General features: G+C 49.6%; 1 protein-coding gene and 1 long non-coding RNA gene across 2 annotated transcripts in view; one reads left to right on the top strand and one right to left on the bottom strand.

Annotated features, from left to right (window-relative positions):
* LOC142246087 (uncharacterized) overlaps positions 1-16,226 on the top strand; it is a 34,866-nt gene extending 18,640 nt beyond the window's left edge. The window contains exons 3-4 of the long non-coding RNA XR_012724865.1: positions 12,546-12,675; positions 15,337-16,226. This is a non-coding gene — a long non-coding RNA (uncharacterized LOC142246087). The remainder of the gene's footprint in view (positions 1-12,545; positions 12,676-15,336) is intronic.
* Positions 16,227-21,663: 5,437 nt separating this feature from the next.
* Positions 21,664-27,487, bottom strand: part of CIITA (class II major histocompatibility complex transactivator) — a 116,975-nt gene continuing 111,151 nt past the window's right edge. Inside the window, exon 21 of the mRNA XM_075317915.1 lies at positions 21,664-26,447. The gene's annotated coding sequence lies outside the window, so the exon portion shown is untranslated. The remainder of the gene's footprint in view (positions 26,448-27,487) is intronic.

Raw genomic sequence — 27,487 nt, 5'->3', positions numbered from 1 at the left:
TGGGTGGCGCGGGGAGTGGGGGTGGCCCTTGATGAGCGGAGCCCCTTCGTGGGTAGCGCAGGGAGCGGGGGTGGCCCTTGATGAACAGGGCCCCTCCGTGGGCGGCGCGGTGAGCGGGAGTGGCCCTTGACGAACGGGGCCCCTCCGTGGGTGGCACTGGGATTGGGGGTGGTCCTTGTCGAACGGGGCCCCTCTGTGGGTAGCGCGGGGAGCGGGGGTGGCCCTTGACGAACGGGGCCCCTCTGTGGGTGGCGCGGGGAACAGGGGTGGCCCTTGACGAACGGGTCCGCTTCGCGGGTGGCGCAAGGAGCGGGTGTGGCCCTTGACGAATGGTGCCTCTCCGTGGGTGGCTCGGGGAGTGGGAATGGCCCTTGACGAACGGGACCCCTCCGTGGGTGGTGCGGGGAGCGAGGGTGGCCCTTGACTAACGGGGCCCTTCCGTGGGTGGCGCGGGGAACAGGGGTGGCCCTTGATGAACGGGGCTCCTCCGTGGGTGGCGCGGGGAGTGGGGGTAGCCCTTGACAAATGGAGCCCCTCCGTGGGTGACACGGGGAGTGCCCTTTATGAACGTGGCCCCTCCGTGGGTGGCGCGTGCAGCGGGGGTGGCCCTTGATGAATAAGGCCCCTCTGTGGGTGACGCGGGGATCGGGGGTGGCCCTTGACGAACGGGGCCCCTCCGTGGGTGGCACGGGGAGCGTGGGTGGCCCTTGACAAACAAGGCCCCTCCGTGGGTGGTGCGGGGAGCGGGAGTGGCCCTTGACGAACGGGGCCCCTCCGTGGGTGATGCAAGGAGCGGGGTGGCCCTTGACGAACGGGGCCCCTCCGTGGGTGGTGCGGGGAGCGGGAGTAGACCTTGACGAACGGGGCCCCTCCGTGGGTGGTACGGGGAATGGGAATGGTCCTTGACGAACTGGGCCCCTCCGTGGGTGGCGTGGGGAACAGGGGTGGCCCTTGACGAACGGGGCCCCTCTGTGGGTGGCGCGAGGAGCGGGGTTGGCCCTTGACGAACGGGGCCGCTTCGTGGGTGGCGCAAGAAGCGGGGGTGGCCCTTGACGAATGGTGCCCCTCCGTGGGTGGCGCGGGGAGTGGAGGTGGCCCTTGACGAACGGGGCCCCTCCGTGGGTGGCGTGGGGAGCGGGGGTGGCCCTTGACGAACGGGGCCCCTTTGTGGGTGGCGCGGGGGAGTGGGGGTAGCCCTTGACGAATGGGGCCCCTCCATGGGTGGCGCAAGGATCGGGGGTGCTCCTTGACGAACGTGGCCCCTCCGTGGGTGATGCGGGAAGTGGGGGTGGCCCTTGACGAACGGGGCCCTTCCGTGGTTGGCACGGGGAGCAGGAGTGGCCCTTGACGAACAGGGCCCTTCCGTGGGCGGTGCGGAGAGCGGGATTGGCCCTTGACGAACGGGGCCCCTCCGTGGGTGGCACAGGGAGCGGGGGTGGCCCTTGACGAACGGGGCCCCTCCGCGGGTGGCGCGGGGAGTGGGGGTGGACCTTGACAAACGGGGGCCCCTCCGTGGGTGGTGCGGGGAGTGGGGGTGGACCTTGACAAACGGGGCCCCTCCGTGGGTGGTGCGGGCAGCGGGGGTGGCCCTTGATGAACGGGGCCCCTCCGTGGTTGGCACGGGGAGCGGGGGTGGCCCTTGACGAACAGGGCCCCTCCGAGGGCGGCACGGAGAGCGGGAGTGGCCCTTGACGAACGGGGCCCCTCCGTGGGTGGCACGGGGAGCGGGAGTGGCCCTTGACGAACGGGGCCCCTCCGTGGGTGGCGCGGGGAGTGGGGGTGGACCTTGACAAACGGGGCCCCTCCGTGGGTGGCGCGGGGAGCGGGGGTGGTCCTTGACGAACGGGGCCCCTCCGTAGGCGGCGCAAGGATCGGAGTGGCCCTTGACGAACGAGGCCCCTCTGTGCGTGGCGCGGGCAGTGTGGGTGGCCCTTGACGAACGGGGCCCCTCCGTGGGTGGTGCGAGGAGCGGGGGTGGCCCTTGATGAACAGGGCCCCTCCGTGTGCGGCGTGGGGAGCGGGGGTGGCCCTTGACGAACGGGGATCCTCCGTGGGTGGCGCGGGGAGTGGGAATGGTCCTTGACGAATGGGACTCCTCCGTGGGTGGCGCGGAGAGCGGGGGTGGCCCTTGACGAATGGGGCCCCTCCGTGGGTGGCGCTGGGAGCGGGGGTGGCCCTTGATGAACGGGGCCCCTCCGTGGGTGGCGCAGGTAACGCTGGTGGCCCTTGACGAACGGGGCCGCTTCGTGGGTGGCGCAAGAAGCAGGGGTGGCCCTTGACGAATGGTGCCCCTCCGTGGGTGGCGCGGGGAGTGGAGGTGGCCCTTGATGAACGGGGCCCCTCCGTGGGTGGCGTGGGGAGCGGGGGTGGCCCTTGACGAACGGGGCCCCTTTGTGGGTGGCGCAAGGATCGGGGGTGGCCCTTGACGAACGTGGCCCCTCCGTGGGTGACGCGGGGAGTGGGGGTGGCCCTTGACGAACGGGGCCCCTCCGTGAGTGGCGCGGGAAGTGGGGTGGCCCTTGACAAACGGGGCCCCTCCGTGGGTGGCGCGGGGAGCAAGGGTGGCCCTTGACGAACGGGACTCCTCCGTGGGTGGCGCGGGGAATGGGGGTGGCCCTTGACGAACGGGGCCGCTCTGTGGGTGGCGCAAGGAGCAGGGGTGGTCCTTGACGAATGGAGCCCCTCCGTGGGTGGCGCGGGGAGCGGGGTTGGCCCTTGAAGAACGGGGCCCCTCCGTGGGTGGTGCGGGGAGCAGGGGTGGTCCTTGACAAACGGGGCACCTCCAAGGCCGGCGCAAGGATCTGGAGTGGCCCTTGACGAACGGGGCCCCTCCGTGGGTGGCGCGGGGAGTGGGGGTGGCCCTTGATGAGCGGAGCCCCTTCGTGGGTAGCGCAGGGAGCGGGGGTGGCCCTTGATGAACGGGGCCCCTCCGTGGGTGGCACTGGGATTGGGGGTGGTCCTTGTCGAACGGGGCCCCTCTGTGGGTAGCGCGGGGAGCGGGGGTGGCCCTTGACGAACGGGGCCCCTCTGTGGGTGGCGCGGGGAACAGGGGTGGCCCTTGACGAACGGGTCCGCTTCGCGGGTGGCGCAAGGAGCGGGTGTGGCCCTTGACGAATGGTGCCTCTCCGTGGGTGGCTCGGGGAGTGGGAATGGCCCTTGACGAACGGGACCCCTCCGTGGGTGGTGCGGGGAGCGAGGGTGGCCCTTGACTAACGGGGCCCTTCCGTGGGTGGCGCGGGGAACAGGGGTGGCCCTTGATGAACGGGGCTCCTCCGTGGGTGGCGCGGGGAGTGGGGGTAGCCCTTGACAAATGGAGCCCCTCCGTGGGTGACACGGGGAGTGCCCTTTATGAACGTGGCCCCTCCGTGGGTGGCGCGTGCAGCGGGGGTGGCCCTTGATGAACAAGGCCCCTCTGTGGGTTACGCGGGGATCGGGGGTGGCCCTTGACGAACGGGGCCCCTCCGTGGGTGGCACGGGGAGCGTGGGTGGCCCTTGACAAACAAGGCCCCTCCGTGGGTGGTGCGGGGAGCGGGAGTGGCCCTTGACGAACGGGGCCCCTCCGTGGGTGATGCAAGGAGCGGGGTGGCCCTTGACGAACGGGGCCCCTCCGTGGGTGGTGCGGGGAGCGGGAGTGGCCCTTGACGAACGGGGCCCCTCCGTGGGTGGTACGGGGAATGGGAATGGTCCTTGACGAACTGGGCCCCTCCGTGGGTGGCGTGGGGAACAGGGGTGGCCCTTGACGAACGGGGCCCCTCTGTGGGTGGCGCGAGGAGCGGGGTTGGCCCTTGACGAACGGGGCCGCTTCGTGGGTGGCGCAAGAAGCGGGGGTGGCCCTTGACGAATGGTGCCCCTCCGTGGGTGGCGCGGGGAGTGGAGGTGGCCCTTGACGAACGGGGCCCCTCCGTGGGTGGCGTGGGGAGCGGGGGTGGCCCTTGACGAACGGGGCCCCTTTGTGGGTGGCGCGGGGAGTGGGGGTAGCCCTTGACGAATGGGGCCCCTCCATGGGTGGCGCAAGGATCGGGGGTGGCCCTTGACGAACGTGGCCCCTCCGTGGGTGATGCGGGAAGTGGGGGTGGCCCTTGACGAACGGGGCCCTTCCGTGGTTGGCACGGGGAGCAGGAGTGGCCCTTGACGAACAGGGCCCTTCCGTGGGCGGTGCGGAGAGCGGGAGTGGCCCTTGACGAACGGGGCCCCTCCGTGGGTGGCACAGGGAGCGGGGGTGGCCCTTGACGAACGGGGCCCCTCCGCGGGTGGCGCGGGGAGTGGGGGTGGACCTTGACAAACGGGGCCCCTCCGTGGGTGGTGCGGGGAGTGGGGGTGGACCTTGACAAACGGGGCCCCTCCGTGGGTGGTGCGGGCAGCGGGGGTGGCCCTTGATGAACGGGGCCCCTCCATGGTTGGCACGGGGAGCGGGGGTGGCCCTTGACGAACAGGGCCCCTCCGAGGGCGGCACGGAGAGCGGGAGTGGCCCTTGACGAACGGGGCCCCTCCGTGGGTGGCACGGGGAGCGGGAGTGGCCCTTGACGAACGGGGCCCCTCCGCGGGTGGCGCGGGGAGTGGGGGTGGACCTTGACAAACGGGGCCCCTCCGTGGGTGGCGCGGGGAGCGGGGGTGGTCCTTGACGAACGGGGCCCCTCCGTAGGCGGCGCAAGGATCGGAGTGGCCCTTGACGAACGAGGCCCCTTTGTGCGTGGCGCGGGCAGTGTGGGTGGCCCTTGACGAACGGGGCCCCTCCGTGGGTGGTGCGAGGAGCGGGGGTGGCCCTTGATGAACAGGGCCCCTCCGTGGGCGGCGTGGGGAGCGGGGGTGGCCCTTGACGAACGGGGATCCTCCGTGGGTGGCGCGGGGAGTGGGAATGGTCCTTGACGAATGGGACTCCTCCGTGGGTGGCGCGGAGAGCGGGGGTGGCCCTTGACGAATGGGGCCCCTCCGTGGGTGGCGCTGGGAGCGGGGGTGGCCCTTGATGAACGGGGCCCCTCCGTGGGTGGCGCAGGTAACGCTGGTGGCCCTTGACGAACGGGGCCGCTTCGTGGGTGGCGCAAGAAGCAGGGGTGGCCCTTGACGATTGGTGCCCCTCCGTGGGTGGCGCGGGGAGTGGAGGTGGCCCTTGATGAACGGGGCCCCTCCGTGGGTGGCGTGGGGAGCGGGGGTGGCCCTTGACGAACGGGGCCCCTTTGTGGGTGGCGCGGGGAGTGGGGGTAGCCCTTGACGAACGGGGCCCTTCTGTGGGTGGCGCAAGGATCGGGGGTGGCCCTTGACGAACGTGGCCCCTCCGTGGGTGACGCGGGGAGTGGGGGTGGCCCTTGACGAACGGGGCCCCTCCGTGGTTGGCACGGGGAGCGGGGGTGGCCCTTGACGAACAGGGCCACTCCGTGGGCGGGGAGCGGGAGTGGCCCTTGACGAACAGGGCCCCTCCGTGGGTGGCGCGGGGAGTGTGGGTGGTCCCTGACGAATGGGGCTCCTCCGTGGATGGCACGGGTAGCAGGGGTGGCCCTGGACGAACGAGGTCCCTCTGTGGGTGGCGCTGGGAGCGGGAATGGCCCTTTACACACTTGCAATGGCAAAGAAATCATCTACCCAGGTGGATGCCCTTAACCCCTTCACGACCATGGACGGATATATCCGTCATGGAGCGTGTCCCGTTAAGCCCCGCCCCCTGCCGCGGGTAGGCGGCGGCGGTCGGCACACATATCAGCTGTTTTCAACAGCTGACATGTGGGCCTGCTAGCCGCGGGTGGAATCGCTTCCACCCTTGGCCATTAACCCCTTAAATCTTGCTGCCAAAGTCTGGCAGCAATATCTAAATGCGCGCGGCCATGTTTTTTACTTACCGCCGCCCCCACCGGAGGTCACGTGCGTTATCACGTGACTATCGGTGGTTGCCATCGTAGCACAGGGTCATGTGATGACGCCTGCAGCTATGATGTTTCACTTTCGTTTTCCCTCGGCCGAGAGCAGAGGGAAAAACAAAGTGACTGAATCTGCTGTTTACAGCTGTATAGCTGTGATCAGCAGATAGATCAGAGCGATCGGATTGCTGATCGCTATAGCCCACTAGGGGGACTAGTAAAATAAAAAAAAAAAGTTTTAAAAAATAAAAAAAAAAACCTAAAAAGTTCAAATCACCCCCCTTTCCCCCCATTGAAAATTAAAGGGTTAAAACATAAATAAATATACACATATTTGGTATCGCCGCGTTCAGAAATGCCCGATCTATCAAAATATAAAATCAATTAATCTGATTGGTAAACGGCGTAGTGGCAAAAAATTCCAAACGCCAAAATTACGTTTTTTGGTTGCCGCAAGTTTTACGCAAAATGCAATAACAGGCGATCAAAACGTAGCATCTGCGCAAAAATGGTACCATTATAAACGTCAGCTCGAGACGCAAAAAATAAGTCATCACTGAGCCATAGTTCCCAAAAAATAAGAACGCTACGTGTTTCGGAAAATGGCGCAAAACGTGCGTCACTTTTATTGGACAAACTTGTGAATGTTTTAACCCCTTAGATACATGTAAACCTATACATGTTTGGTGTCTACAAACTCGCACCGACCTCAGGCATCATACCCACACATCAGTTTTACCATATAGTGAACACCGTGAATAAACATCCGAAAAACTATTGTGCCATCACACTTTTTTTGCAATTTTTCCGCATTTGGAATTTTTTTTGCTGTTTTCCAGTAAACCATATTTTAAAACTTATGGTTTCATTTAAAAGTACAACTTGTCCCGCAAAAAACAAGCCCTCATATGGCAAGATTGATGGAAAAATAAAAAACTTATGGCTCTCGGAAGAAGGGAAGCAAAAAACAAAAACGCAAAAACGGAAAGTGCCCCGGGGCTGAAGGGGTTAAGGTAATTAATCTTACTGATGTAAAATTGACTGCTGACCAAATGGAGGTTTTACAACTGGGACTTTCCTTTTCGCCAGTGGCTGATTTCGACGTCTTTACTGCCATCAAGGACTTACAGTTAGGTTCAGAAATATTTGGACAGTGACACAATTTTCGCGAGTTGGGCTCTGCATGCCACCACATTGGATTTGAAATGAAACCTCTACAACAGAATTCAAGTGCAGATTGTAACGTTTAATTTGAAGGTTTGAACAAAAATATCTGATAGAAATTGTAGGAATTGTACACATTTCTTTACAAACACTCCACATTTTAGGAGGTCAAAAGTAATTGGACAAATAAACCAAACCCAAACAAAATATTTTTATTTTCAATATTTTGTTGCGAATCCTTTGGAGGCAATCACTGCCTTAAGTCTGGAACCCATGGACATCACCAAACGCTGGGTTTCCTCCTTCTTAATGCTTTGCCAGGCCTTTACAGCCGCAGCCTTCAGGTCTTGCTTGTTTGTGGGTCTTTCCGTCTTAAGTCTGGATTTGAGCAAGTGAAATGCATGCTCAATTGGGTTAAGATCTGGTGATTGACTTGGCCATTGCAGAATGTTCCACTTTTTTGCACTCATGAACTCCTGGGTAGCTTTGGCTGTATGCTTGGGGTCATTGTCCATCTGTACTATGAAGCGCCGTCCGATCAACTTTGCGGCATTTGGCTGAATCTGGGCTGAAAGTATATCCCGGTACACTTCAGAATTCATCCGGCTACTCTTGTCTGCTGTTATGTCATCAATAAACACAAGTGACCCAGTGCCATTTAAAGCCATGCATGCCCATGCCATCACGTTGCCTCCACCATGTTTTACAGAGGATGTGGTGTGCCTTGGATCATGTGCCGTTCCCTTTCTTCTCCAAACTTTTTTCTTCCCATCATTCTGGTACAGGTTGATCTTTGTCTCATCTGTCCATAGAATACTTTTCCAGAACTGAGCTGGCTTCATGAGGTGTTTTTCAGCAAATTTAACTCTGGCCTGTCTATTTTTGGAATTGATGAATGGTTTGCATCTAGATGTGAACCCTTTGTATTTACTTTCATGGAGTCTTCTCTTTACTGTTGACTTAAGCCCACTTTACACGTTGCAATTAGTTGTACAATCGCATTTGCGATGTGACACGCCCAGGTTGCATACGGGATCTTATGAGATTGCACGTTGGTCGTTCATTTGCTGTCACACGTGCGTTAGTAGTCTATGTTAAATTGATCAATTTTGTGTGCGATCCTTTAGATCATGTGTTCTGTGACGTATGCATTGGGCACCTTTTTTTTTTTTATTTATTGACTTGCCAAGCGTGTGTACTGTGTAGGGATGCGTTTTTACTATGTCATCTGCCGTTCAGCTCTGCTACATGGCCGCTAACAGCAGACACAGACAGCCATGTAGCAGAGCTGAATGGCAGATGACAGCAGACACAGACAGAGCCGCACTGTCAGAATGAACTCGGGTGAACTTCACCCGACTTCACGGTCATGCTGCGGCTCTGTCTGTGTCGCGCACTGATTAGCGGTCACCTGTGAAGGACTCACCGATGACCGCTAAACTCCTGAGTAAGTGAATTGCGCAGCCCTCTCTCATACTCACCAATCCCCGATCTCCGGCGCTGCACGGCGTTCACACTGCTCCGGCGGCTTTTACTGTTTTGAAAAAGCCGGCCGCCCATTAAACAATCTCGTATTCCCTGCTTTCCCCGCCCAACGGCGCCTATGATTGGTTACAGTGAGACACGCCCCCACTCTGAGTAACAGGTGTCACACTGCACCCAATCACAGCAGCCGGTGGGCGTGTCTATACTGTGTAGTGAAATAAATAATTAAATAATGAAAAAAAACGGCGTGCGGTCCCCCCAATTTTAAAACCAGCCAGATAAAGCCATACGGCTGAAGGCTGGTATTCTCAGGATGGGGAGCTCCACGTTATGGGGAGCCCCCCAGCCTAACAATATCATCCAACAGCCGCCCAGAATTGCCGCATACATTATATGCGACTGTTCTGGGACTGTACCCGGCTCTTCCCGATTTGCCCTGGTGCGTTGGCAAATCGGGGTAATAAGGAGTTATTGGCAGCCCATAGCTGCCAATAAGTCCTAGATTAATCATGTCAGGCGTCTATGAGACACCCTCCATGATTAATCTGTAAATTACAGTAAATAAACACACACACCCGAAAAAATCCTTTATTAGAAATAAAAAACACAAACATATACCCTGGTTCACCACTTTAATCAGCCCCAAAAAGCCCTCCATGTCCGGCGTAATCCAGGATGCTCCAGCGTCGCTTCCAGCGCTGCTGCATGGAGGTGACCGGAGCTGCAGCACACACCGCCGCTCCGGTCACCTCCACACAGCTAATGAACACAGCCGCGCGATCAGCTGAGCTGTCACTGAGGTTACCCGCTGTCACTGGATCCAGCGGTGGCCGCGGGTAACCTCAGTGACAGCTCAGCTGATCGCGCTACTCACCGCCGCTCCTATCACCTCCACGCAGCAACTGAGGTGAGTAGCGCGATCAGCTGAGCTGTCACTGAGGTTACCCGCGGCCACCGCTGGATCCAGTGACAGCGGGTAACCTCAGTGACAGCAGCTGATCGCGCGGCTGTCTTCATTACCTGCGTGGAGGTGACCGGAGCGGCGGTGTATTCTGCAGCTCCGGTCACCTCCATGCAGCAGCGCTGGAAGCGACGCTGGAGCATCCTGGAGTACGCCGGACATGGAGGGCTTTTTGGGGCTGATTAAAGTGGTTAACCAGGGTATATGTTTGTGTTTTTTATTTCTAATAAAGGATTTTTTCGGGCGTGTGTGTGTTTATTTACTGTAATTTACAGATTAATCATGGAGGGTGTCTCATAGACGCCTGACATGATTAATCTAGGATTTAGTGGCAGCTATGGGCTGCCAATAACTCCTTATTACCCCGATCTGCCAACGCACCAGGGCAAATCGGGAAGAGCCGGGTACAGTCCTAGAACTGTCGCATATAATGTATGCGGCAATTCTGGGCGGCTGTTGGCTGATATTGTTAGGCTGGGGGGCTCCCCATAACGTGGAGCTCCCCATCCTGAGAATACCAGCCTTCAGCCGTATGGCTTTATCTGGCTGGTTTTAAAATTGGGGGGAACCGCACGCCGTTTTTTTTTCATTATTTAATTATTTATTTCACTACACAGTATAGACACGCCCACCGGCTGCTGTGATTGGGTGCAGTGTGACACCTGTCACTCAGAGTGGGGGCGTGTCTCACTGTAACCAATCATAGGCGCCGGTGGGCGGGGAAAGCAGGGAATACGAGATTGTTTAATGGGCGGCCGGCTTTGTCAAAACAGTAAAAGCCGCCGGAGCAGTGTGAACGCCGTGCAGCGCCGGGGATCGGTGATTGGTGAGTATATGAGAGAGGGGGATAGACTGACATGGACAGAGAGTGAGGGACAGAGATAGTGACCGACTGACAGAGATTAGTGAATGACAGACATTGTGAGGCGCTTCAGAATGCAGCTTTTCAGCTGCGCTCTGAAGCGGACCTTTTTTAAGCTGCGGTGCAGAGCGCACACCTGCGCACATAGCCTCAGACATCAAAATCGTATGAGGGATGTCACACGTTACAATTCACTAGGTTCGTGCAACAAAACGCTCAATTCTAGAGAATGATACGATGTATTTGCGATCAACGGTTTTGCGTTCAATCCTGATCGCACGTAGCTGTCACACGCAGATACCTCACAAACGATGCCGGATGTGCGTCACTTACAACTTGACCCCAACGACGGATTGTGAGATATATTGAAGCGTGTGTAGCGGGCTTTAGAGACAGATACACCTACTTCACTGAGAGTGTTCTGGACTTCAGTTGATGTTGTGAACGGGTTCTTCTTCACCAAAGAAAGTATGCGGCGATCATCCACCACTGTTGTCATCCGTGGACGCCCAGGCCTTTTTGAGTTCCCAAGCTCACCAGTCAATTCCTTTTTTCTCAGAATGTACCCGACTGTTGATTTTGCTACTCCAAGCATGTCTGCTATCTCTCTGATGGATTTTTTCTTTTTTTTCAGCCTCAGGATGTTCTGCTTCACCTCAATTGAGAGTTCCTTAGACCGCATGTTGTCTGGTCACAGCAACAGCTTCCAAATGCAAAACCACACACCTGTAATCAACCCCAGACCTTTTAACTACTTCATTGATTACAGGTTAACGAGGGAGACGCCTTCAGAGTTAATTGCAGCCCTTAGAGTCCCTTGTCCAATTACTTTTGGTCCCTTGAAAAAGAGGAGGCTATGCATTACAGAGCTATGATTCCTAAACCCTTTCTCCGATTTGGATGTGAAAACTCTCATATTGCAGCTGGGAGTGTGCACTTTCAGCCCATATTATATATATAATTGTATTTCTGAACATGTTTTTGTAAACAGCTAAAATAACAAAACTTGTGTCACTGTCCAAATATTTCTGGACCCAACTGTAAATCTATTCAGTCGTAAACTTTTGTACAAAAAATATTTTTCCAAAAAAGTGATGGGTGCATACTCTGACTTATCTGCAGATGAGATTGAGGCAGTAAAGACCTTGGAATCGCTACTGGCTGAACAGGAGGAGACTGGTATAGCCGATTTTATGTCATTTATTAAAAAAAAGTCTACTACATTTCCTCCCTTGTCGACCTGTCCTGCGATTGATTTATTCACCAAATTAGTAACACAAGAATTCCGACGTCTGCCTCGTAGACGTACACATGATAACCTCAGCTACAGACAACGTGTAGCATTGAGAGAGATTAGAAATATGGATGATCTTGTGGTGAAGCAGGCTGACAAGGGAGGAAATGTTGTTCTTTGGTCAAAGGTCAAATATGAAGCAGAGGAATTTAGGCAACTAAATGACACTGCTTGTTACACGAAGCTTGATGGTAGTCCCCTTAGAAAATATCAGGGTGAATTATATGATTTACTTTCCTCGGCCTTCATGAGTAATATACCAAAAAATATCTTTGAGGGCCTAGTAGTTGAATATCCAGCCATTCCCACCATCTTTTTGCCAAAAGTACATAAAAACATAGAGCGTCCCCCAGGCAGGCCAATAGTATCCGGGAACAACAGCCTATGTGAGCCTGCCTGTAGGTTCCTGGATTACTATTTAAAGCCACTAGTCAGTACCCTTCCTTCATACATCCAGGACTCAACAGAATTTTTGAATCGGTTAGAGGGTATTACCTTCGAAACTGATATAGTCATGGTAACTGCTGACGTTGAGTCGCTGTATACATCCATAGCTCATGATGATGGTATTGAGGCTGTTGATTTCTTTTTAAGATCTACGAAATTAGATGTCCAGCTCATTGATCTCCTCCTGCTTTTATTAAAATTTATTCTTTGTCATAATTTATTTTTATTTAAGGACCGCTGCTATCTCCAAGAGAGAGGAGTTGCGATGGGGGCGTCTTGTGCGCCCTCATACGCAAACCTCTTTCTTGGTTATTGGGAGCGGTCTATTATTTTTCCTGATTTTGAGATGGGCGCAGTTCATATGTGGCTGCGTTTCATCGATGACATTTTTTTAATTTGGCAGGGGGAGATCAATCAGCTGGACATCTTTATGCAGCGGCTCAATATCAATAATATTAACATTCATCTTACTTATGTTTGCAGCAGTGACAAGATTGACTACCTGGATGTGCGGGTTTCCAAAGGGACTGACGGATCACTATGTACCGACATATTTCGTAAAGGTACGGCAGTGAACTCAATCCTGAGCGCAAGGTCATCACACCCTAAACAGGTGAATAAATCTATCCCAACGGGTCAGTTTTTGCGGGCCCAACGGGTGTGTTCCAATGATGCCCTGTTAGAATGACAATCTACAGACCTTAAGAGGCGGTTTAGGGCTCGCCACTATCATGAGCAGTCTATTGAGGCTGGTTATGATAGGGCCAAGGCTACTCCACGTGATGTATTATTGAGACATGGTAGAAGGAGTGATGGTGGGGGGGTGGCACGTTTCATTACCCCTTACCATGCACAATGGAGGGAGATGTCTGTAATTGTCAATAAATATTGGTCAGTACTTTTGACTGATAATGATCTAGCTAGCACATTAACCCCCCGGCCTGCAATTACACCCAAAAGAGCCAAAACTCTAAAGGATCAGATCGTAAGGAGTCATTATACCCCTAGACTAGAGAGGAATTTCTTTAGCATGAACAAAGGTCCAAGATGGGGCTCCCGGTCCTGTGGTGACTGTGGAGCGTGTCCACAAATTGACCGTGTGGAGGAGTTCTGGGATTTGTCTCGGGAAAATACGTTTAAAATTACACATTTCATTAATTGTCGATCATCCGGGATTATTTATGTGGGCCAACTGTCCCTGCGGACTAATTTACATCGGCTTGACCAGTCGGGAATTCCGGGTACGTATTCTGGAACATATCCGGGATATAAAAAATGCTGCCAAAATACATAAACTGGAAGAAATTTGCCTCTTAAAAAATATTCCAAAACACTTTAAAGACAAACATAACTGTAATTGGCAGTTGCTAAAATTTAGGGGCATAGAGAAGATCCACCTTGGGGCGAGAGGGGGAGATTTTAAAAATGTATTACATCAAAAGGAAGCCCCATGGATAACAATTTTAGATACTGTCAAACCCAAAGGTCTGAATGATGTCATTAGTTATAAGCCCTTTTTGACCTAATACTGACTAGGCTCACTGTCCTGCTATGTAAAGGAGTGTCGGATTTCTGGCTGTTTGCTATTTACCATACAGTTAGGTCCAGAAATATTTGGACAGTGACACAAGTTTTGTTATTTTAGCTGTTTACAAAAACATGTTCAGAAATACAATTATATATATAATAAGGGCTGAAAGTGCACACTCCCAGCTGCAATATGACAGTTTTCACATCCAAATCGGAGAAAGGGTTTAGGAATCATAGCTCTGTAATGCATAGCCTCCTCTTTTTCAAGGGACCAAAAGTAATTGGACAAGGGACTCTAAGGGCTTCAATTAACTCTGAAGGCGTCTCCCTCGTTAACCTGTAATCAATGAAGTAGTTAAAAGGTCTGGGGTTGATTACAGGTGTGTGGCTTTGCATTTGGAAGCTGTTGCTGTGACCAGACAACATGCGGTCTAAGGAACTCTCAATTGAGGTGAATCAGAACATCCTGAGGCTGAAAAAAAAGAAAAAATCCATCAGAGAGATAGCAGACATGCTTGGAGTAGCAAAATCAACAGTCGGGTACATTCTGAGAAAAAAGGAATTGACTGGTGAGCTTGGGAACTCAAAAAGGCCTGGGCGTCCACGGATGACAACAGTGGTGGATGATCGCCGCATACTTTCTTTGGTGAAGAATAACCCGTTCACAACATCAACTGAAGTCCAGAACACTCTCAGTGAAGTAGGTGTATCTGTCTCTAAGTCAACAGTAAAGAGAAGACTCCATGAAAGTAAATACAAAGGGTTCACATCTAGATGCAAACCATTCATCAATTCCAAAAATAGACAGGCCAGAGTTAAATTTGCTGAAAAACACCTCATGAAGCCAGCTCAGTTCTGGAAAAGTATTCTATGGACAGATGAGACAAAGATCAACCAGTACCAGAATGATGGGAAGAAAAAAGTTTGGAGAAGGGAACGGCACATGATCCAAGGCACACCACATCCTCTGTAAAACATGGTGGAGGCAACGTGATGGCATGGGCATGCATGGCTTTCAATGGCACTGGGTCACTTGTGTTTATTGATGACATAACAGCAGACAAGAGTAGCCGGATGAATTCTGAAGTGTACCGGGATATACTTTCAGCCCAGATTCAGCCAAATGCCGCAAAGTTGATCGGACGGCGCTTCACACTACAGATGGACAATGACCCCAAGCATACAGCCAAAGCTACCCAGGAGTTCATGAGTGCAAAAAAGTGGAACATTCTGCAATGGCCAAGTCAATCACCAGATCTTAACCCAATTGAGCATGCATTTCACTTGCTCAAATCCAGACTTAAGACAGAAAGACCCACAAACAAGCAAGACCTGAAGGCTGCGGCTGTAAAGGCCTGGCAAAGCATTAAGGAGGAAACCCAGCGTTTGGTGATGTCCATGGGTTCCAGACTTAAGGCAGTGATTGCCTCTAAAGGATTCGCAACAAAATATTGAAAATAAAAATATTTTGTTTGGGTTTGGTTTATTTGTCCAATTACTTTTGACCTCCTAAAATGTGGAGTGTTTGTAAAGAAATGTGTACAATTCCTACAATTTCTATCAGATATTTTTGTTCAAACCTTCAAATTAAACGTTACAATCTGCACTTGAATTCTGTTGTAGAGGTTTCATTTCAAATCCAATGTGGTGGCATGCAGAGCCCAACTCGCGAAAATTGCGTCACTGTCCAAATATTTCTGGACCTAACTGTATGTTTTAATAATATATTTTAATGCATTTTTAGATATGGCTGCTTGTTTCCCTGAATACTTGGAGAATTATAATAATCTACCGTATAGAAGTGGAATCTGCCTGATTTGTGAATTCTTCAAACAATCTAGTCCTGTGGAGAGAATATAATGAAATTCAATTGCCCGTTTTTTTCTATTGTAAACAATTACATGCATGCCCTCTCTGCATACCCTTTTCAAAAATGGCGGTTTTGCCTTCTGTCCTGTGCGCGCGCGGCGGTCTGATCTCCTCTCCTCCTCTCTGCCTGGCGTCCTATCAGGTGCCGAGCGTGTGCGCATGCGCACGCTGGGTTCCTGGACGTCGGTCACAGTGGAGGACGAACATCTGATTGCCGCAGCGCGCCGCCATAGGATGGTAAGTTTTACTTGCCAGGGTTATAAGCGGCCTCACACAGCACACCTGCACCTCCCGACGAAGCGGTAGCGAAATGCGTCGAGGTGCAGGGTGGTGTGTCTGCACGAGGTCTGTGGTGACACCTGGGTAGGTTATTATACCGGTACTTGGTCCTGGGTGGTAGTGCACTCCTCCAATTGTGAAAAGCCTGGCATTTCAGCGGACTGCCAGCAGGTTTCTTTATAGTTCAATGTGTCTTGCAACGGCCACTTGAATTGTGATACCTACTAATAACAATAGGTGTATTTACATCTGGTGATATCTGTATCATGTTGTGATTATTGATATTTTATGTTTACAACTGATTTCTAATATGACTGACCTGCCTAAATGTTGACATGGTGATCTGTAATTTATCTATGGAGGACTGTGCTGATCATCTTTGATATATTACTGTTTCCCCCAGACTCTGTTTTCAGACACACACCCCTGCAGTTTTGCAGTTTTATATGTGCACATCTCTGTACTTTATTCTGCCCTTTTTTGTATCCTTGTACCTTTGCAATATCATGTTGAAATTTTGTATGAAATAAAATATATATTTATCATAACCTTGATACAGTTTGATATTATGATTAATGACAGTATGATTAAATATCTGGAGGTCTTTTGTAGGAATATGTTGGCTTGTTGGTGACTCTTCATAGTATAAGTGTTCAAATATGGACCTAGGTATTCATATACTCTGTAGCGAACAGCCTCTTCCTGAAGCAGGAGGGACGTTCGGCGTCACACAGCGGCCGCCCAATAGAAGCGTAGGGGCGGAGATGAGCGGGACGCAACATCCTGCCCACCTCCTTCCTAACACATTGCCGGCGGGATGCAGGTAAGCTGTGTTCGTCGTTCCCAGGGTGTCACACGGAGCGATATGTGCTGTCTCGGGAACGACGAACCACTGGCGCGCAGAAGGAGGAACGACTTTATGAAAATGAACGACGTGTCAACGAGCAACTACAAGGTGAGCATTTTTGCTCGTTCACAGTCGTTCGTAGCTGTCACACGCTACGACATCTCTAACGATGCCGGATGTGCGTCACGAATTCCGTGACCCCGACGACATATCGTTAGATATATCGTAGCGTGTGACGGGGCCTTAAGGCTATGTGCGCACTTACCGGATTTTCCGCGGATTTTGCCGCGGATTTGCTGCATGTTTCGCTGCAGAAAATGTTCATAACATCTCTGCAGTGAATCACCAGCAAATCCTATGGAGAAAAAAAATCCTGTGCGCACTGGGCGGAATTTGACAGCTGCATGTTTTGCTGCGGGAATCCCGCAGCAAAAACAAGTGCATGTCACTTCTTTTCCGCACATCGCTGCGGGATTTCACTCCATTGACTCAATGTTAATCATGAAATCCCGCAGGGAATAACGCAGGCAGCAAATTCTGTGCGGTTCACTGCGTTTTCCTGCGTTATTCCCTGCGGTATTTCGCGGTTTACCTCCGGTAATGTACATCACTTGCTGCGGTTTTGCAGGGAAGTGATGTCATTACAGGAAGAGGAAGCCGTGCAGAGTAAACACACACAGATCACAGACACACACACATCACACACATAGAACACAGACACAGACACATGGAACACACATAGAAAGAAAACGGAAATATAGGAAAAAAAGAACGTGGGCTCCGCTGTATATTTACCGTCCAGCCGAGGTAAGCACACAGCGGCGGCCCGGTATTCTCAGGCTGGGGAGGGAGAGGGGCAGGGGTAATGTCCCCCGCCTCACTCCCCCTCCGGCAGCCGAGAATATCAGCCGCAGCTGCCCCGGCACTGTCGCATCCATTATGCGGCACTGCCGGCGTGTCCTCGGCTCTTCTTGCCACCGTGTAGCAGTGGTGACAAGGTAATACAAGGGGTTAATGGTGATGGGGGACCACCGCCATTAACCCCAGGCTTGATCATGGCAGCGTCTATGTGACAGCTGACATGATCAACCCATAAGTAAAGTGAAAAAAACAGACACCGAAAAATCCTTTATTTTAAATAAAACCAACAAGCCTCGTTCACCCTTTTATTAACCCCCCCAAACAAAGCTCCGGCGTAATCCACACAGCTCCGGCTCCTGCGTCCTGCACTGCTGACATCCAGCCGCGATGTGTCACAGACACAGGCTGAATGCAGCAGACAGCAGAGGTAATTACCGGTCATTTCCCACGGCCGGTAATGTGAACTCACTGCCGACCGTGGGAAATGTAGCGATCTGTCCAATATCTATCCCTCTATCTATCCCTCTATCTGTCTGTCTGTCTGTCTGTCTGTCTATCTATCTATCCCTCTATCTATTCTTCTGTCTATCTACTATCAGAATTAAATGTATTTTTTTTTTTTTGTTTTTTTTTTTTTTCTTCAATGTGCTTTATTGCATTGAATGCAATAAAGCACCTCCCAACCCGCACGCGGCAAAACCGCGGCAATACCGCGAACAATACCGCGGTAAAGCCGCGGCAAACCGCGGCAAACCGCATGCGGTTTTCGGGTGCGGTTTCCCGCGGTTTTTTACCGCGGGTGCGGTAATCTTTGAGAGCATGCGGAATTTTCTCAAGAAAATTCCATTTCCCAGTGCGCACAGAGCCTAAGTCTTTAAAAGGTTCCCTGCCATAGTTCCAGTGTCTGCAGTGCGATGTGGTTATAGATTACGTGGTGCTGCTGTCCATGGTCCTGGAATTGACGACTATCAGTGAAGGTTACTTTTCAGGGGCATTGGATTCAGTTGAGTGCAGGATTAGAGATCGGTGTCAGCTCTTCTCACTTTAGTGTGTTCTCTGCTGAACACTGTCACACCTCCTCCATCAATAATGACGTAGTATTTATGGCATCCGGGGACCTTAAGGCTATGTGCCCACGCTAGAATGTCCATGCGGATTTTTTTGCCTGAAAATCCGCAACTTTCACGGCAAATCCGCACCCGCGGATTTGCCGCGGATTTACCGCGGATTTACCGCGGATTTGCCGCGGATTTTGATGCGGATTTCATTTTTTTTTTTTTCCCCCATTCAAAACAGAAAATCCGCACCAAAACTGCACCAAACAATTGACATGCTGCAGTTTGTTCCGCATCAAAATCCGCGGCAAAATCCGCAGCGGAAAAATCCGCAGCATGGGCACAGCATTTCCAAAATGCCATTGAAATGGCTGGGGAGTAGCTGTGCTGCAGATTTTCGGCAAATCCGCGCTAAATCCGCGTCAAAATCCGCGTCAAATCCGCGATAAATCCTGTAGCGTGGGCACATAGCCTTAGAAGACGCCTGTGTCTATGTTCAGTGGATGCCTAGACGTCTACCTATCTGTATTACAATGACAGCCATAATACGCTGCAGTACATTAAAGACAATCTGTCATCAGGTTTTTAACAGCTAATCTGAGAGCAGCATAATGTATGGGCAGAGATCCTGATTCCTGCATTGTTTCATTTAATGGGTGGCTTAAGGTAGTTTTGATAAAATCACTGTTTATTCAGCAGTAGATTATGATTAGAGGACTACTTGGCGCGCTGCAGGTAGTCCAGCATATTCATGAGCTCTGTATAACTGCTAGATCTGCAGCAGAGAAAACATTTATTTTATCAAAATGACAGCAAACAGCTCAGTAAGTGACACATCGCTGGAATCAGGGTCTCTGTCTCTACATTATGCTGCTCTCAGATGGAGGAGCAAAAACCTGCTGACAAATTTCCTTTAACCTCATCTTAAACCACCAGTTTTGACAGGACCTATTGACTAATATGTACAGTCATATGAAAACGTTTGGGCACCCCTATTAATGTTAACCTTTTTTCTTTATAACAATTTGGGTTTTTGCAACAGCTATTTCAGTTTCATATATCTAATAACTGATGGACTGAGTAATATTTCTGGATTGAAATGAGGTTTATTGTACTAACAGAAAATGTGCAATCCGCATTTAAACAAAATTTGACCGGTGCAAAAGTATGGGCACCTCAACATAAAAGTGACATTAATATTTTGTAGATCCTCCTTTTGCAAAAATAACAGCCTCTAGTCGCTTCCTGTAGCTTTTAATGAGTTCCTGGATCCTGGATGAAGGTATATTTGACCATTCCTGTTTACAAAACAATTCCAGTTCAGTTAAGTTTGATGGTCGCCGAGCATGGACAGCCGCTTCAAATCAGCCCACAGATTTTCAATGATAATCAGGTCTGGGGACTGGGATGGCCATTCCAGAACATAGTAATTGTTCCTCTGCATGAATGCCTGAGTAGATTTGGAGCGGTGTTTTGGATCATTGTTTTGCTGAAATATCCATCCCCTGCGTAACTTGACCTTTAGAGTCAAACTTATTAAAGTTAATCTGTCAGAATGTTTTGCTATGTAATCTGACAGCAGCATAATGTAAGGGCAGAGACCCTGATCCCAGGGATGTGTCACTTACTAGTCTACTTGTTGCAGGGTTGATAGAAATTGCTGTTTAATCTATTGTAGATGTAACAGTGCCTAGAATGTGTATAACTCTACCCATGCCACTAATTGGCAACTTTTTGTGCACACTGTACATTGTCAGTAAGCTGCAGGTCAATAGTGGGGACGGGGTTATAAAGATTAGCTGGACTGTGTGGGACAAGACAACTTAAGGTCCAGTCACACTAAGCAACTTACCAGCGATCCCAACAACGATAGGGATCGCTGGTAAGTTGCTAGGAGGTTGCTGGTGAGATGTCACACTGCGACGCTCCAGCGATCCCACCAGCAACCTGACCTGGCAGGGATCGCTGGAGCGTCGCTACACGAGTTGCTGGTGAGCTCACCAGCAACCAGTGTCCAGCCCCCAGCGCAGCGTGGAAGATGCTGCGCTTGGTAACTAAGGTAAATATCGGGTAACCAACCCGATATTTACCTTGGTTACCACTGCACGGAGCTACACGTGCAGAGAGCAGGGAGCAGCGCACACTGAGCGCTGGCTCCTTGCTCTCCTAGTTACAGCACACATCGGGTTAATTACCCGATGTGTGCTGCAGCTACATGTGCACAGAGCAGGGAGCAGCGCACAATGCTTAGCGCTGGCTCCCTGCTCTCCTAGCTACAGCACACATCGGGTTAATTACCCGATGTGTGCTGCAGCTAAATGTGCACAGAGCAGGGAGCAGCGCACAATGCTTAGCGCTGGCTCCTTGCTCTCCTAGTTACAGCACACATCGGGTTAATTAACCCGATGTGTGCTGCAGCTACATGTGCACAGAGCAGGAGCCGCACTGAGAGTGAGAGCGGAGGAGGCTGGTATCAAAGGTAAATATCGGGTAACCAAGGACAGGGCTTCTTGGTTACCCGATGTTTACTGTGGTTACCAGCCTCTGCAGAAGCCGGCTCCTGCTGCCTGCACATTTAGTTGTTGCTGTCTCGCTGTCACACACAGCGATCTGTGCTTCACAGCAGGACAGCAACAACTAAAAAATGGCCCAGGACATTCAGCAACAACCAACGACCTCACAGCAGGGGCCAGGTTGTTGCTGGATGTCACACACAGCAACATCGCTAGCAACGTCACAAAAGTTGTTCGTTAGCAGCGATGTTGCTAGCGATGTTGCTTAGTGTGACGGGGCCTTAATCCTGTAGTGATAATCTCCTACTGATTATATTGCAACCAAAGTACACAGTGTAATAAGTGACACTTTGCTGGAATCAGCATCCCTTGCTCTATATTACGATGCTCTCACATTAAATTGTAAAAACCTATGCACAGATTCCCTTTAAGTATCATCTCCCTATGCTGTAATATTTTACCTTCAGCAATATCTAATCATTTTCACCCAGGGCACCTCTTTGTTCTTTATTTTATGGCAGGATCGCTGGGGGCTTTGTTTTGTCACAGGGAATCTGATAGAAATACCACACAGCTCACTCATTTGTTAGAAACCTTTATTTAAAAAAAAAAAAAAAAAGTAAAAATCTTTTTTTTACAAAGTTGGAAAAAAACGTATTCTAAAAGTAACATGTTATTATACATTGTGAGAACATAAAATCAGTGAATTCAGTATGGCAAAAAAGTCTGAAATAACACGCGCAGACAAGAAAAATAATAGACCCTGAATATTCCCACCATCATTCTTTGGTTGGCGCTGACAATTTGGTTGCATTGCTGCTGGCATCTGCCGAGGTTTTAAAGTGCACTTCATACTTTTGGGTCATTGTAGGATACAATCATACTCTATTGGGATCACTCCTCTACAGCTTTCTGTCCATACATCCCATCAGAGGATGGTTTCCAGCACTCTGTGCCCCCTACAATATAGACTGGCATAAATAAAGTATGACTGATTGTCAGGACATTGTATAGTATTTTATCGTTCCATCACTATTGTAATACCTGGACATACAATCACCAAATAAAAAACACAAGTCTACTGAAGAGCTTCAAAACCTTAAGAATTGTTTCAGCTTTTGCATAAGGAAGAGATTGTCAGTTGCCAAAGGTGCTTAATAGAAATTCACATTTTAAAGCAGCAGATAAAGGACGAAAACAAAAAATGTTATTTACAAATCTATACAATATAGTGCAAACATAATGTTACAGTGCATAGAACACTCCACGTGGTAATGAAAATCAGAACTATAACTTCCTCCTGTGCTACAAATGTTCCAAAATAATGCTGTATAATAAAAACCTTAAAGGGAATTTGTCAGCAGGTTTTTGCTACCTCATATGAAAGCAGCATGATGTAGGCAAAGAGATCCTGAATCCAACGATGTATCACTTAGATTACTGGCTGCAGCTGTTCTGACACAATCAGAATTTTTAGATTTAGTCATGTAGCAGAGCTGAGAGAACTGTCCCGCCCACATCAGGCTCTCCAATGACAGTTAGGTGTCAATCACAGCATGGGGTGTGTCGGACTACCATGTGTGTGACTCTGTAGTCCAAGCAATGATAAGGGTCCTGCTGCTTAAACAAACATAGTAAATAAACAACAGATTGGACCTTGACAATACAGGCAGCCCTGAATTCTCTATGTTAACCCATGCAGCATGCGGTCTTCAGTTTACCTAGAAAAAGCCTGCGGACAGATTCCCTGTTTAAAGCACTTTAACAAGAGTATGAAACTAAAAGTATCAGTAAAAAAAACACAACAAACCTTCATTACTCATCTACCAAATTTGAGCACATGCTCTCTTTGTCCCTGTCAGTTTTTATTATTCTTGCATTGATGAAATGCTGTACCTATAGGTGACCATAGCAGAAAATGTCTGGCCACAGCGGTGATGCTAGAGTACATTTTATGTGACTACAGGGACAGTGATGGCCACACACATGTGCGCTTGGTCACTGCTGTCGATGTAAGCAAACACTGTCAGGGACCAACTGGAGCACTGATACACTGAGGTTTTCGTTTCCCTGGATTGTTCATCATTGTATTCTTAACTGGACTAAGTATTAAAGGGAAGCTATCATCAGAAAATGGCCTATTGGTTTTTTGTTTTAAATGTATTTTTAAAGAAATGTTGCCATTTTTTCCATACCACAATTTATATTAAAAATAGAAAACAGAATTCTTACAATTTTCACACTAAGCATTTTTAGAGGCTAGCTTCCTTTTTTTTTTTTTTTAGAAAACTTACATTAGCAGCAACGCAAGTATCTAATGAGCGGGTGCGAAGGTCATTGTGAAGGGAAGGGAAACTGTTCTGATTGATGGAGTCTGTTTTATCAGCTTTGTATAAAGGTGTTGTTAGCTGCTTAAAATCCTGTCTCTGATGTTAATGAGCCTGCTTGAAAACTCCTGAAAGAACTGGTAGTACTAGTCTAAAAAAACCTCAAAGTGCAGTGCGAAAATTGCAAGATTTCAAATGTTGTGTTTATTAATAAAGATCATGATATTAAAATAAAAACAAAACAAAAACATAACTCAAAAACCTGATTTAAACAATAAATAATTTTCTTATGACTCATGGATAGTGATGAGCGGACTCGCAGATAACTGGGACCGGCAGATCCTGGAGATTCGGTTTTTAAAATCTGGTTCTGGGCTGATTTCAGTCCCCATATACAGCTCTGGTAAAAATTAAGAGACCACTGCAAGGTTTTTCTGATTTTTCTCTTTATATTTTTGAGTAAAATGTAAATGTTTCTTTTATTCTATAAACTACTGACAACGTCTCTGAATTTCCAAGCAAAAATGTTTGTATTTATTTTCTGAAAATGAGAAATGGTCAAAATAACAAAAAAAATGCAGATAATGCAAAGAAAACAAGTTCATAATCATTTAGAAACAACAATAATAATGTTTTACCTCAGGAAGAGATCAGAAATCAATATTTTATGGAATAACCATGATGTTTAATCCCAGCTTTCATGCGTCTTGGCTGCTTTCCTCCAGTCTTTCACACTGCTTTTGGGTGACCTTATGCCACTCCTGGTGCAAAAATGTAAGTTCTTCTTTGTTTGATGGCTTGTGACTATCCTCTGCCTCTAAGAGCCTGTTACGAACTGTTCTTGTTGTGCACTTCACCCCAGCTGCCATTTGCCATTCCTATTGTAGGTCACTTGATGTCATCCTGCGGTCCTGAGTGACACTCGAATAAGATGAAGGTCATCCCGGTCAGTGGAGAGTCGCTTTCGCCCTCTGCCGGTCTGTAGCTTTGTTGTCCCCAATGTCTGCTGCTTGACCTTGATGTAATGGACTGCAGTCTTAAAAATCTTAAGGATGGAGGCAACATGACGCTTACTGTATCCCTCTGCTAGCAAAGCCAGAATTGAGCCCTTCTTTTCCTCACTGAAGACTTTTCAACTCCTTTGTCATGGTTAAAAGCTATTTCTTTTTCATTCCTATTACTTTAGGGATATTAATGGCACTTGTTTTGTGGTCCAGTTTGTTCTATTGCAAGAGGATTGTGAAGACCACAGCAGTGTTTTTTATACTTTCCCTCGTTAAATAAGATTTGGTTCAGGTGATCACCTAATTAGAAGCACATTAAGTAGAATGAGGTGGACTCTGGTTGGAATTCAACTGACACTGGAATGGAACGGCTGTCTGACATGTAGAGAAGATGAGTTTTATAAAACTGTGCAGTGGTCTCTTAATTTTTACTAAAGCTGTAAGTCTATGAGGACCAGAATCTGGTGATTAAAAATAGTGGTAGAAGGGATAGAGGGATGGGAGCAGGCGCGCTGACCTTACTGAGGCTCTGACTCGGCTGTACACCACTTTCAGGCTTCCCTTTCAGTTTTGATGCCGCGCATTATTGCTCATCCATTTGCACTGTTTTCTGAAGTCAGATGCGTCCCAACGCTGAGAGACAGTGTGTCTGCCACTGGGAAAGCAGTGCATGATGATGAGCAATGAGGAGCAACCCAGGCAATGAAGGAGAGGCCGAGGAAGCAGTGGACAGCCGCGCTGGAGCCCCCGTAAGCATGATGCGCTTGCTTCATTCTTATTTTTTTTTTATTTCCCAGTGCCAGATCCTGATCAATACCTGGAATCCCAGGTCCGGCACCCGGGGACCTTTGAAACCGCACGGATCCGGACTTTTACAGTCCGGGTCCACCCATCACTACTAATGGCATTTAAAATCTTGGGTTATCCAATTCCTTAAAATACTTATTTTTCAGGCTTCTATTACAATTTCCCCATGGATTTTTACAAATCTTTCTCAAGTACTTGTGCATGATTAGTACATGTGAAAAGGAGTAACATACACATAACATAAAATGAAGTAAATGAACTGACAGACTGATACACGGGAGCGGACCTGGCTTTTATGGCTTATTATCTACCTTTCGTGCCTGCAGGATTTATTAAAACATTCTCAGTCCCTGAGTAATCCAGTATATAGTAGATGGGGAGGAGGGTGAGCAGGCCCTGTCTCTTTTGTGCCTGTGGAACTGCTTGCATTAAGAGGCAAGATTGGATAAGTGCTTACTATGACACCGAAAAGAGACATTAACCAAGCAGGCTTAGAAATGGATGACAATGGCCAAACACAACTGTACCTTGCTAGAATTATTTCTTATATTGGAATTTAATTGTACAGACTTCAGGGAATCCGTCACCAGGTTCTGAGAGCAGAATAACGTAATCAAAACGACAGCAAGCAGCCCAGTAAGTGACACATCGCTGGAATCAGGGTCTCTGTCCCTACGTTATGCTGCTCTCAGATTAGGTGGCAAAAACTGGTGACAGGACCAAAGCTGATTAAATCTATCACCAAGTATAGCCCAAGTCTAAAAAGTGCTAACCTCTCTGCTGAGTGTAAGGAGCGCATAAAAAGGAGGCACTTTTGGAAACTAAGAAAGTTCTGGCAACTTAGCTGAAAAGCCAGAATAGTGGAAAAAAGAAGTAAAACACAAGCTGTCGACTCAATGACATATTTACAGGTGATCTCTCCAATGTCTGTTATTCAGCTATTTTATAGTTTTGTTTTTTTATTTTAAGCCTCTTGTGTAATTTTCTAATGTCCACAGTGTGAATGTGCCTCTACACATTGCACTTATGCCAACAGGTGTGCCGACCCATTCTATTGGTTTTGTATGAAAAGCCATAATGCATCTTTCGGCAGGTAACACGAGGTCATTTGACGTTACCCTTTTGTCTTCAATTCCCCACAATAACATTATTTTCTTATTATTGCATGAATGTGAGAACACTTGTCAGTCTTGTGTGCGACTGTGAATAGTAGAAATAGTGCAAATGTTTAGCGTCGACCGTTACAAATTCAGTATTAGGAATAGATTTTCTTTTGTTTTGTTCATTCATCACCTGTAACAAAAAAAATAAAAAAACTGAAATAAAGTAAGTGTGGTTACATGACTTATACACTTAGTTCTGTGGAATATTCAGGATTCTGACTCTACCATACATTACAGGGATCATCTGGAAAGGAAATAGGGCTGTGCCATGATAAATCCTCTTTTATTATTTCAATATTGTTGAAATTATAGTTATAAAACACCTTTAATATGAAATATATAAGGTCAAATAGAATTGGTGCAAATCTTTTTGCAGTCCTAGTCCATCATCCACAACGGTGGTCTGCGGCCACTGGACGGGAGAAGGATATCAGCCTTTTATCTAACTGCATCCGTGGCTCTTCTTTTGATTAAAGGGAACCTGTCACTTACTCACCTGCAGGACGGTCCAATCCGACGGGCATCATTTTTTTCGGGTCCGGCGCCTCCTCTATCCTTGATGTTCTCGGGTCCGTCACCTCTTCTGTTCCATCCATTGCCGTCCTCCTTGCTGCATGAGGATGACGCGTTCTACGTCATCCACACAAGCCGGTATTGTGCTCCTGGGCAGGCGCACTTTGATCTGCCCTGCTGAGGGCAAAGCAAAGTACTGTAATGCGCCGACGCGGGGAAAGGTCAAAGAACGCCCGTGCCTTACAGTACTTTGCTCTGCCCTCAACAATGCAGATCTATGCGGGCCTGCGCAGGAGCACAATACCGGCCTGTGTGGATGATGTAGGACGCGTCATCCACACTCAGCAAGGAAAACGGTGATGGGCGGAAGAGAGGAGGTGCTGGATCCGAGAACAACAAGCATAGAGGAGGCGCTGGACCTGCAAACGACGACGCCCATCTGACTGGACCGTAGGTGAGTAGGGGACAGGTTCCCTCTAAGCAGTCTGGCATGATGTCACATGTGTGTCCCAACGATGACATCACGCCAGGTCACCTATTAAAGGAATAGGTGCAGAATCTGTCAGGTAAGCGGCTATACACCTGTTCCAGACCAGTCACCATAAACCACTATCGTGGCCAGTTGACTGGGATGTGCAAATCGATTCACACTAAAGG

Source organism: Anomaloglossus baeobatrachus, chromosome 7 (genome assembly GCF_048569485.1).
Source record: "Anomaloglossus baeobatrachus isolate aAnoBae1 chromosome 7, aAnoBae1.hap1, whole genome shotgun sequence".
Taxonomy (NCBI): Eukaryota; Metazoa; Chordata; class Amphibia; order Anura; family Aromobatidae; genus Anomaloglossus; species Anomaloglossus baeobatrachus.
Note: the sequence above shows the minus strand (reverse complement) of the source record. Positions and strands in the feature narration are given on the sequence as shown.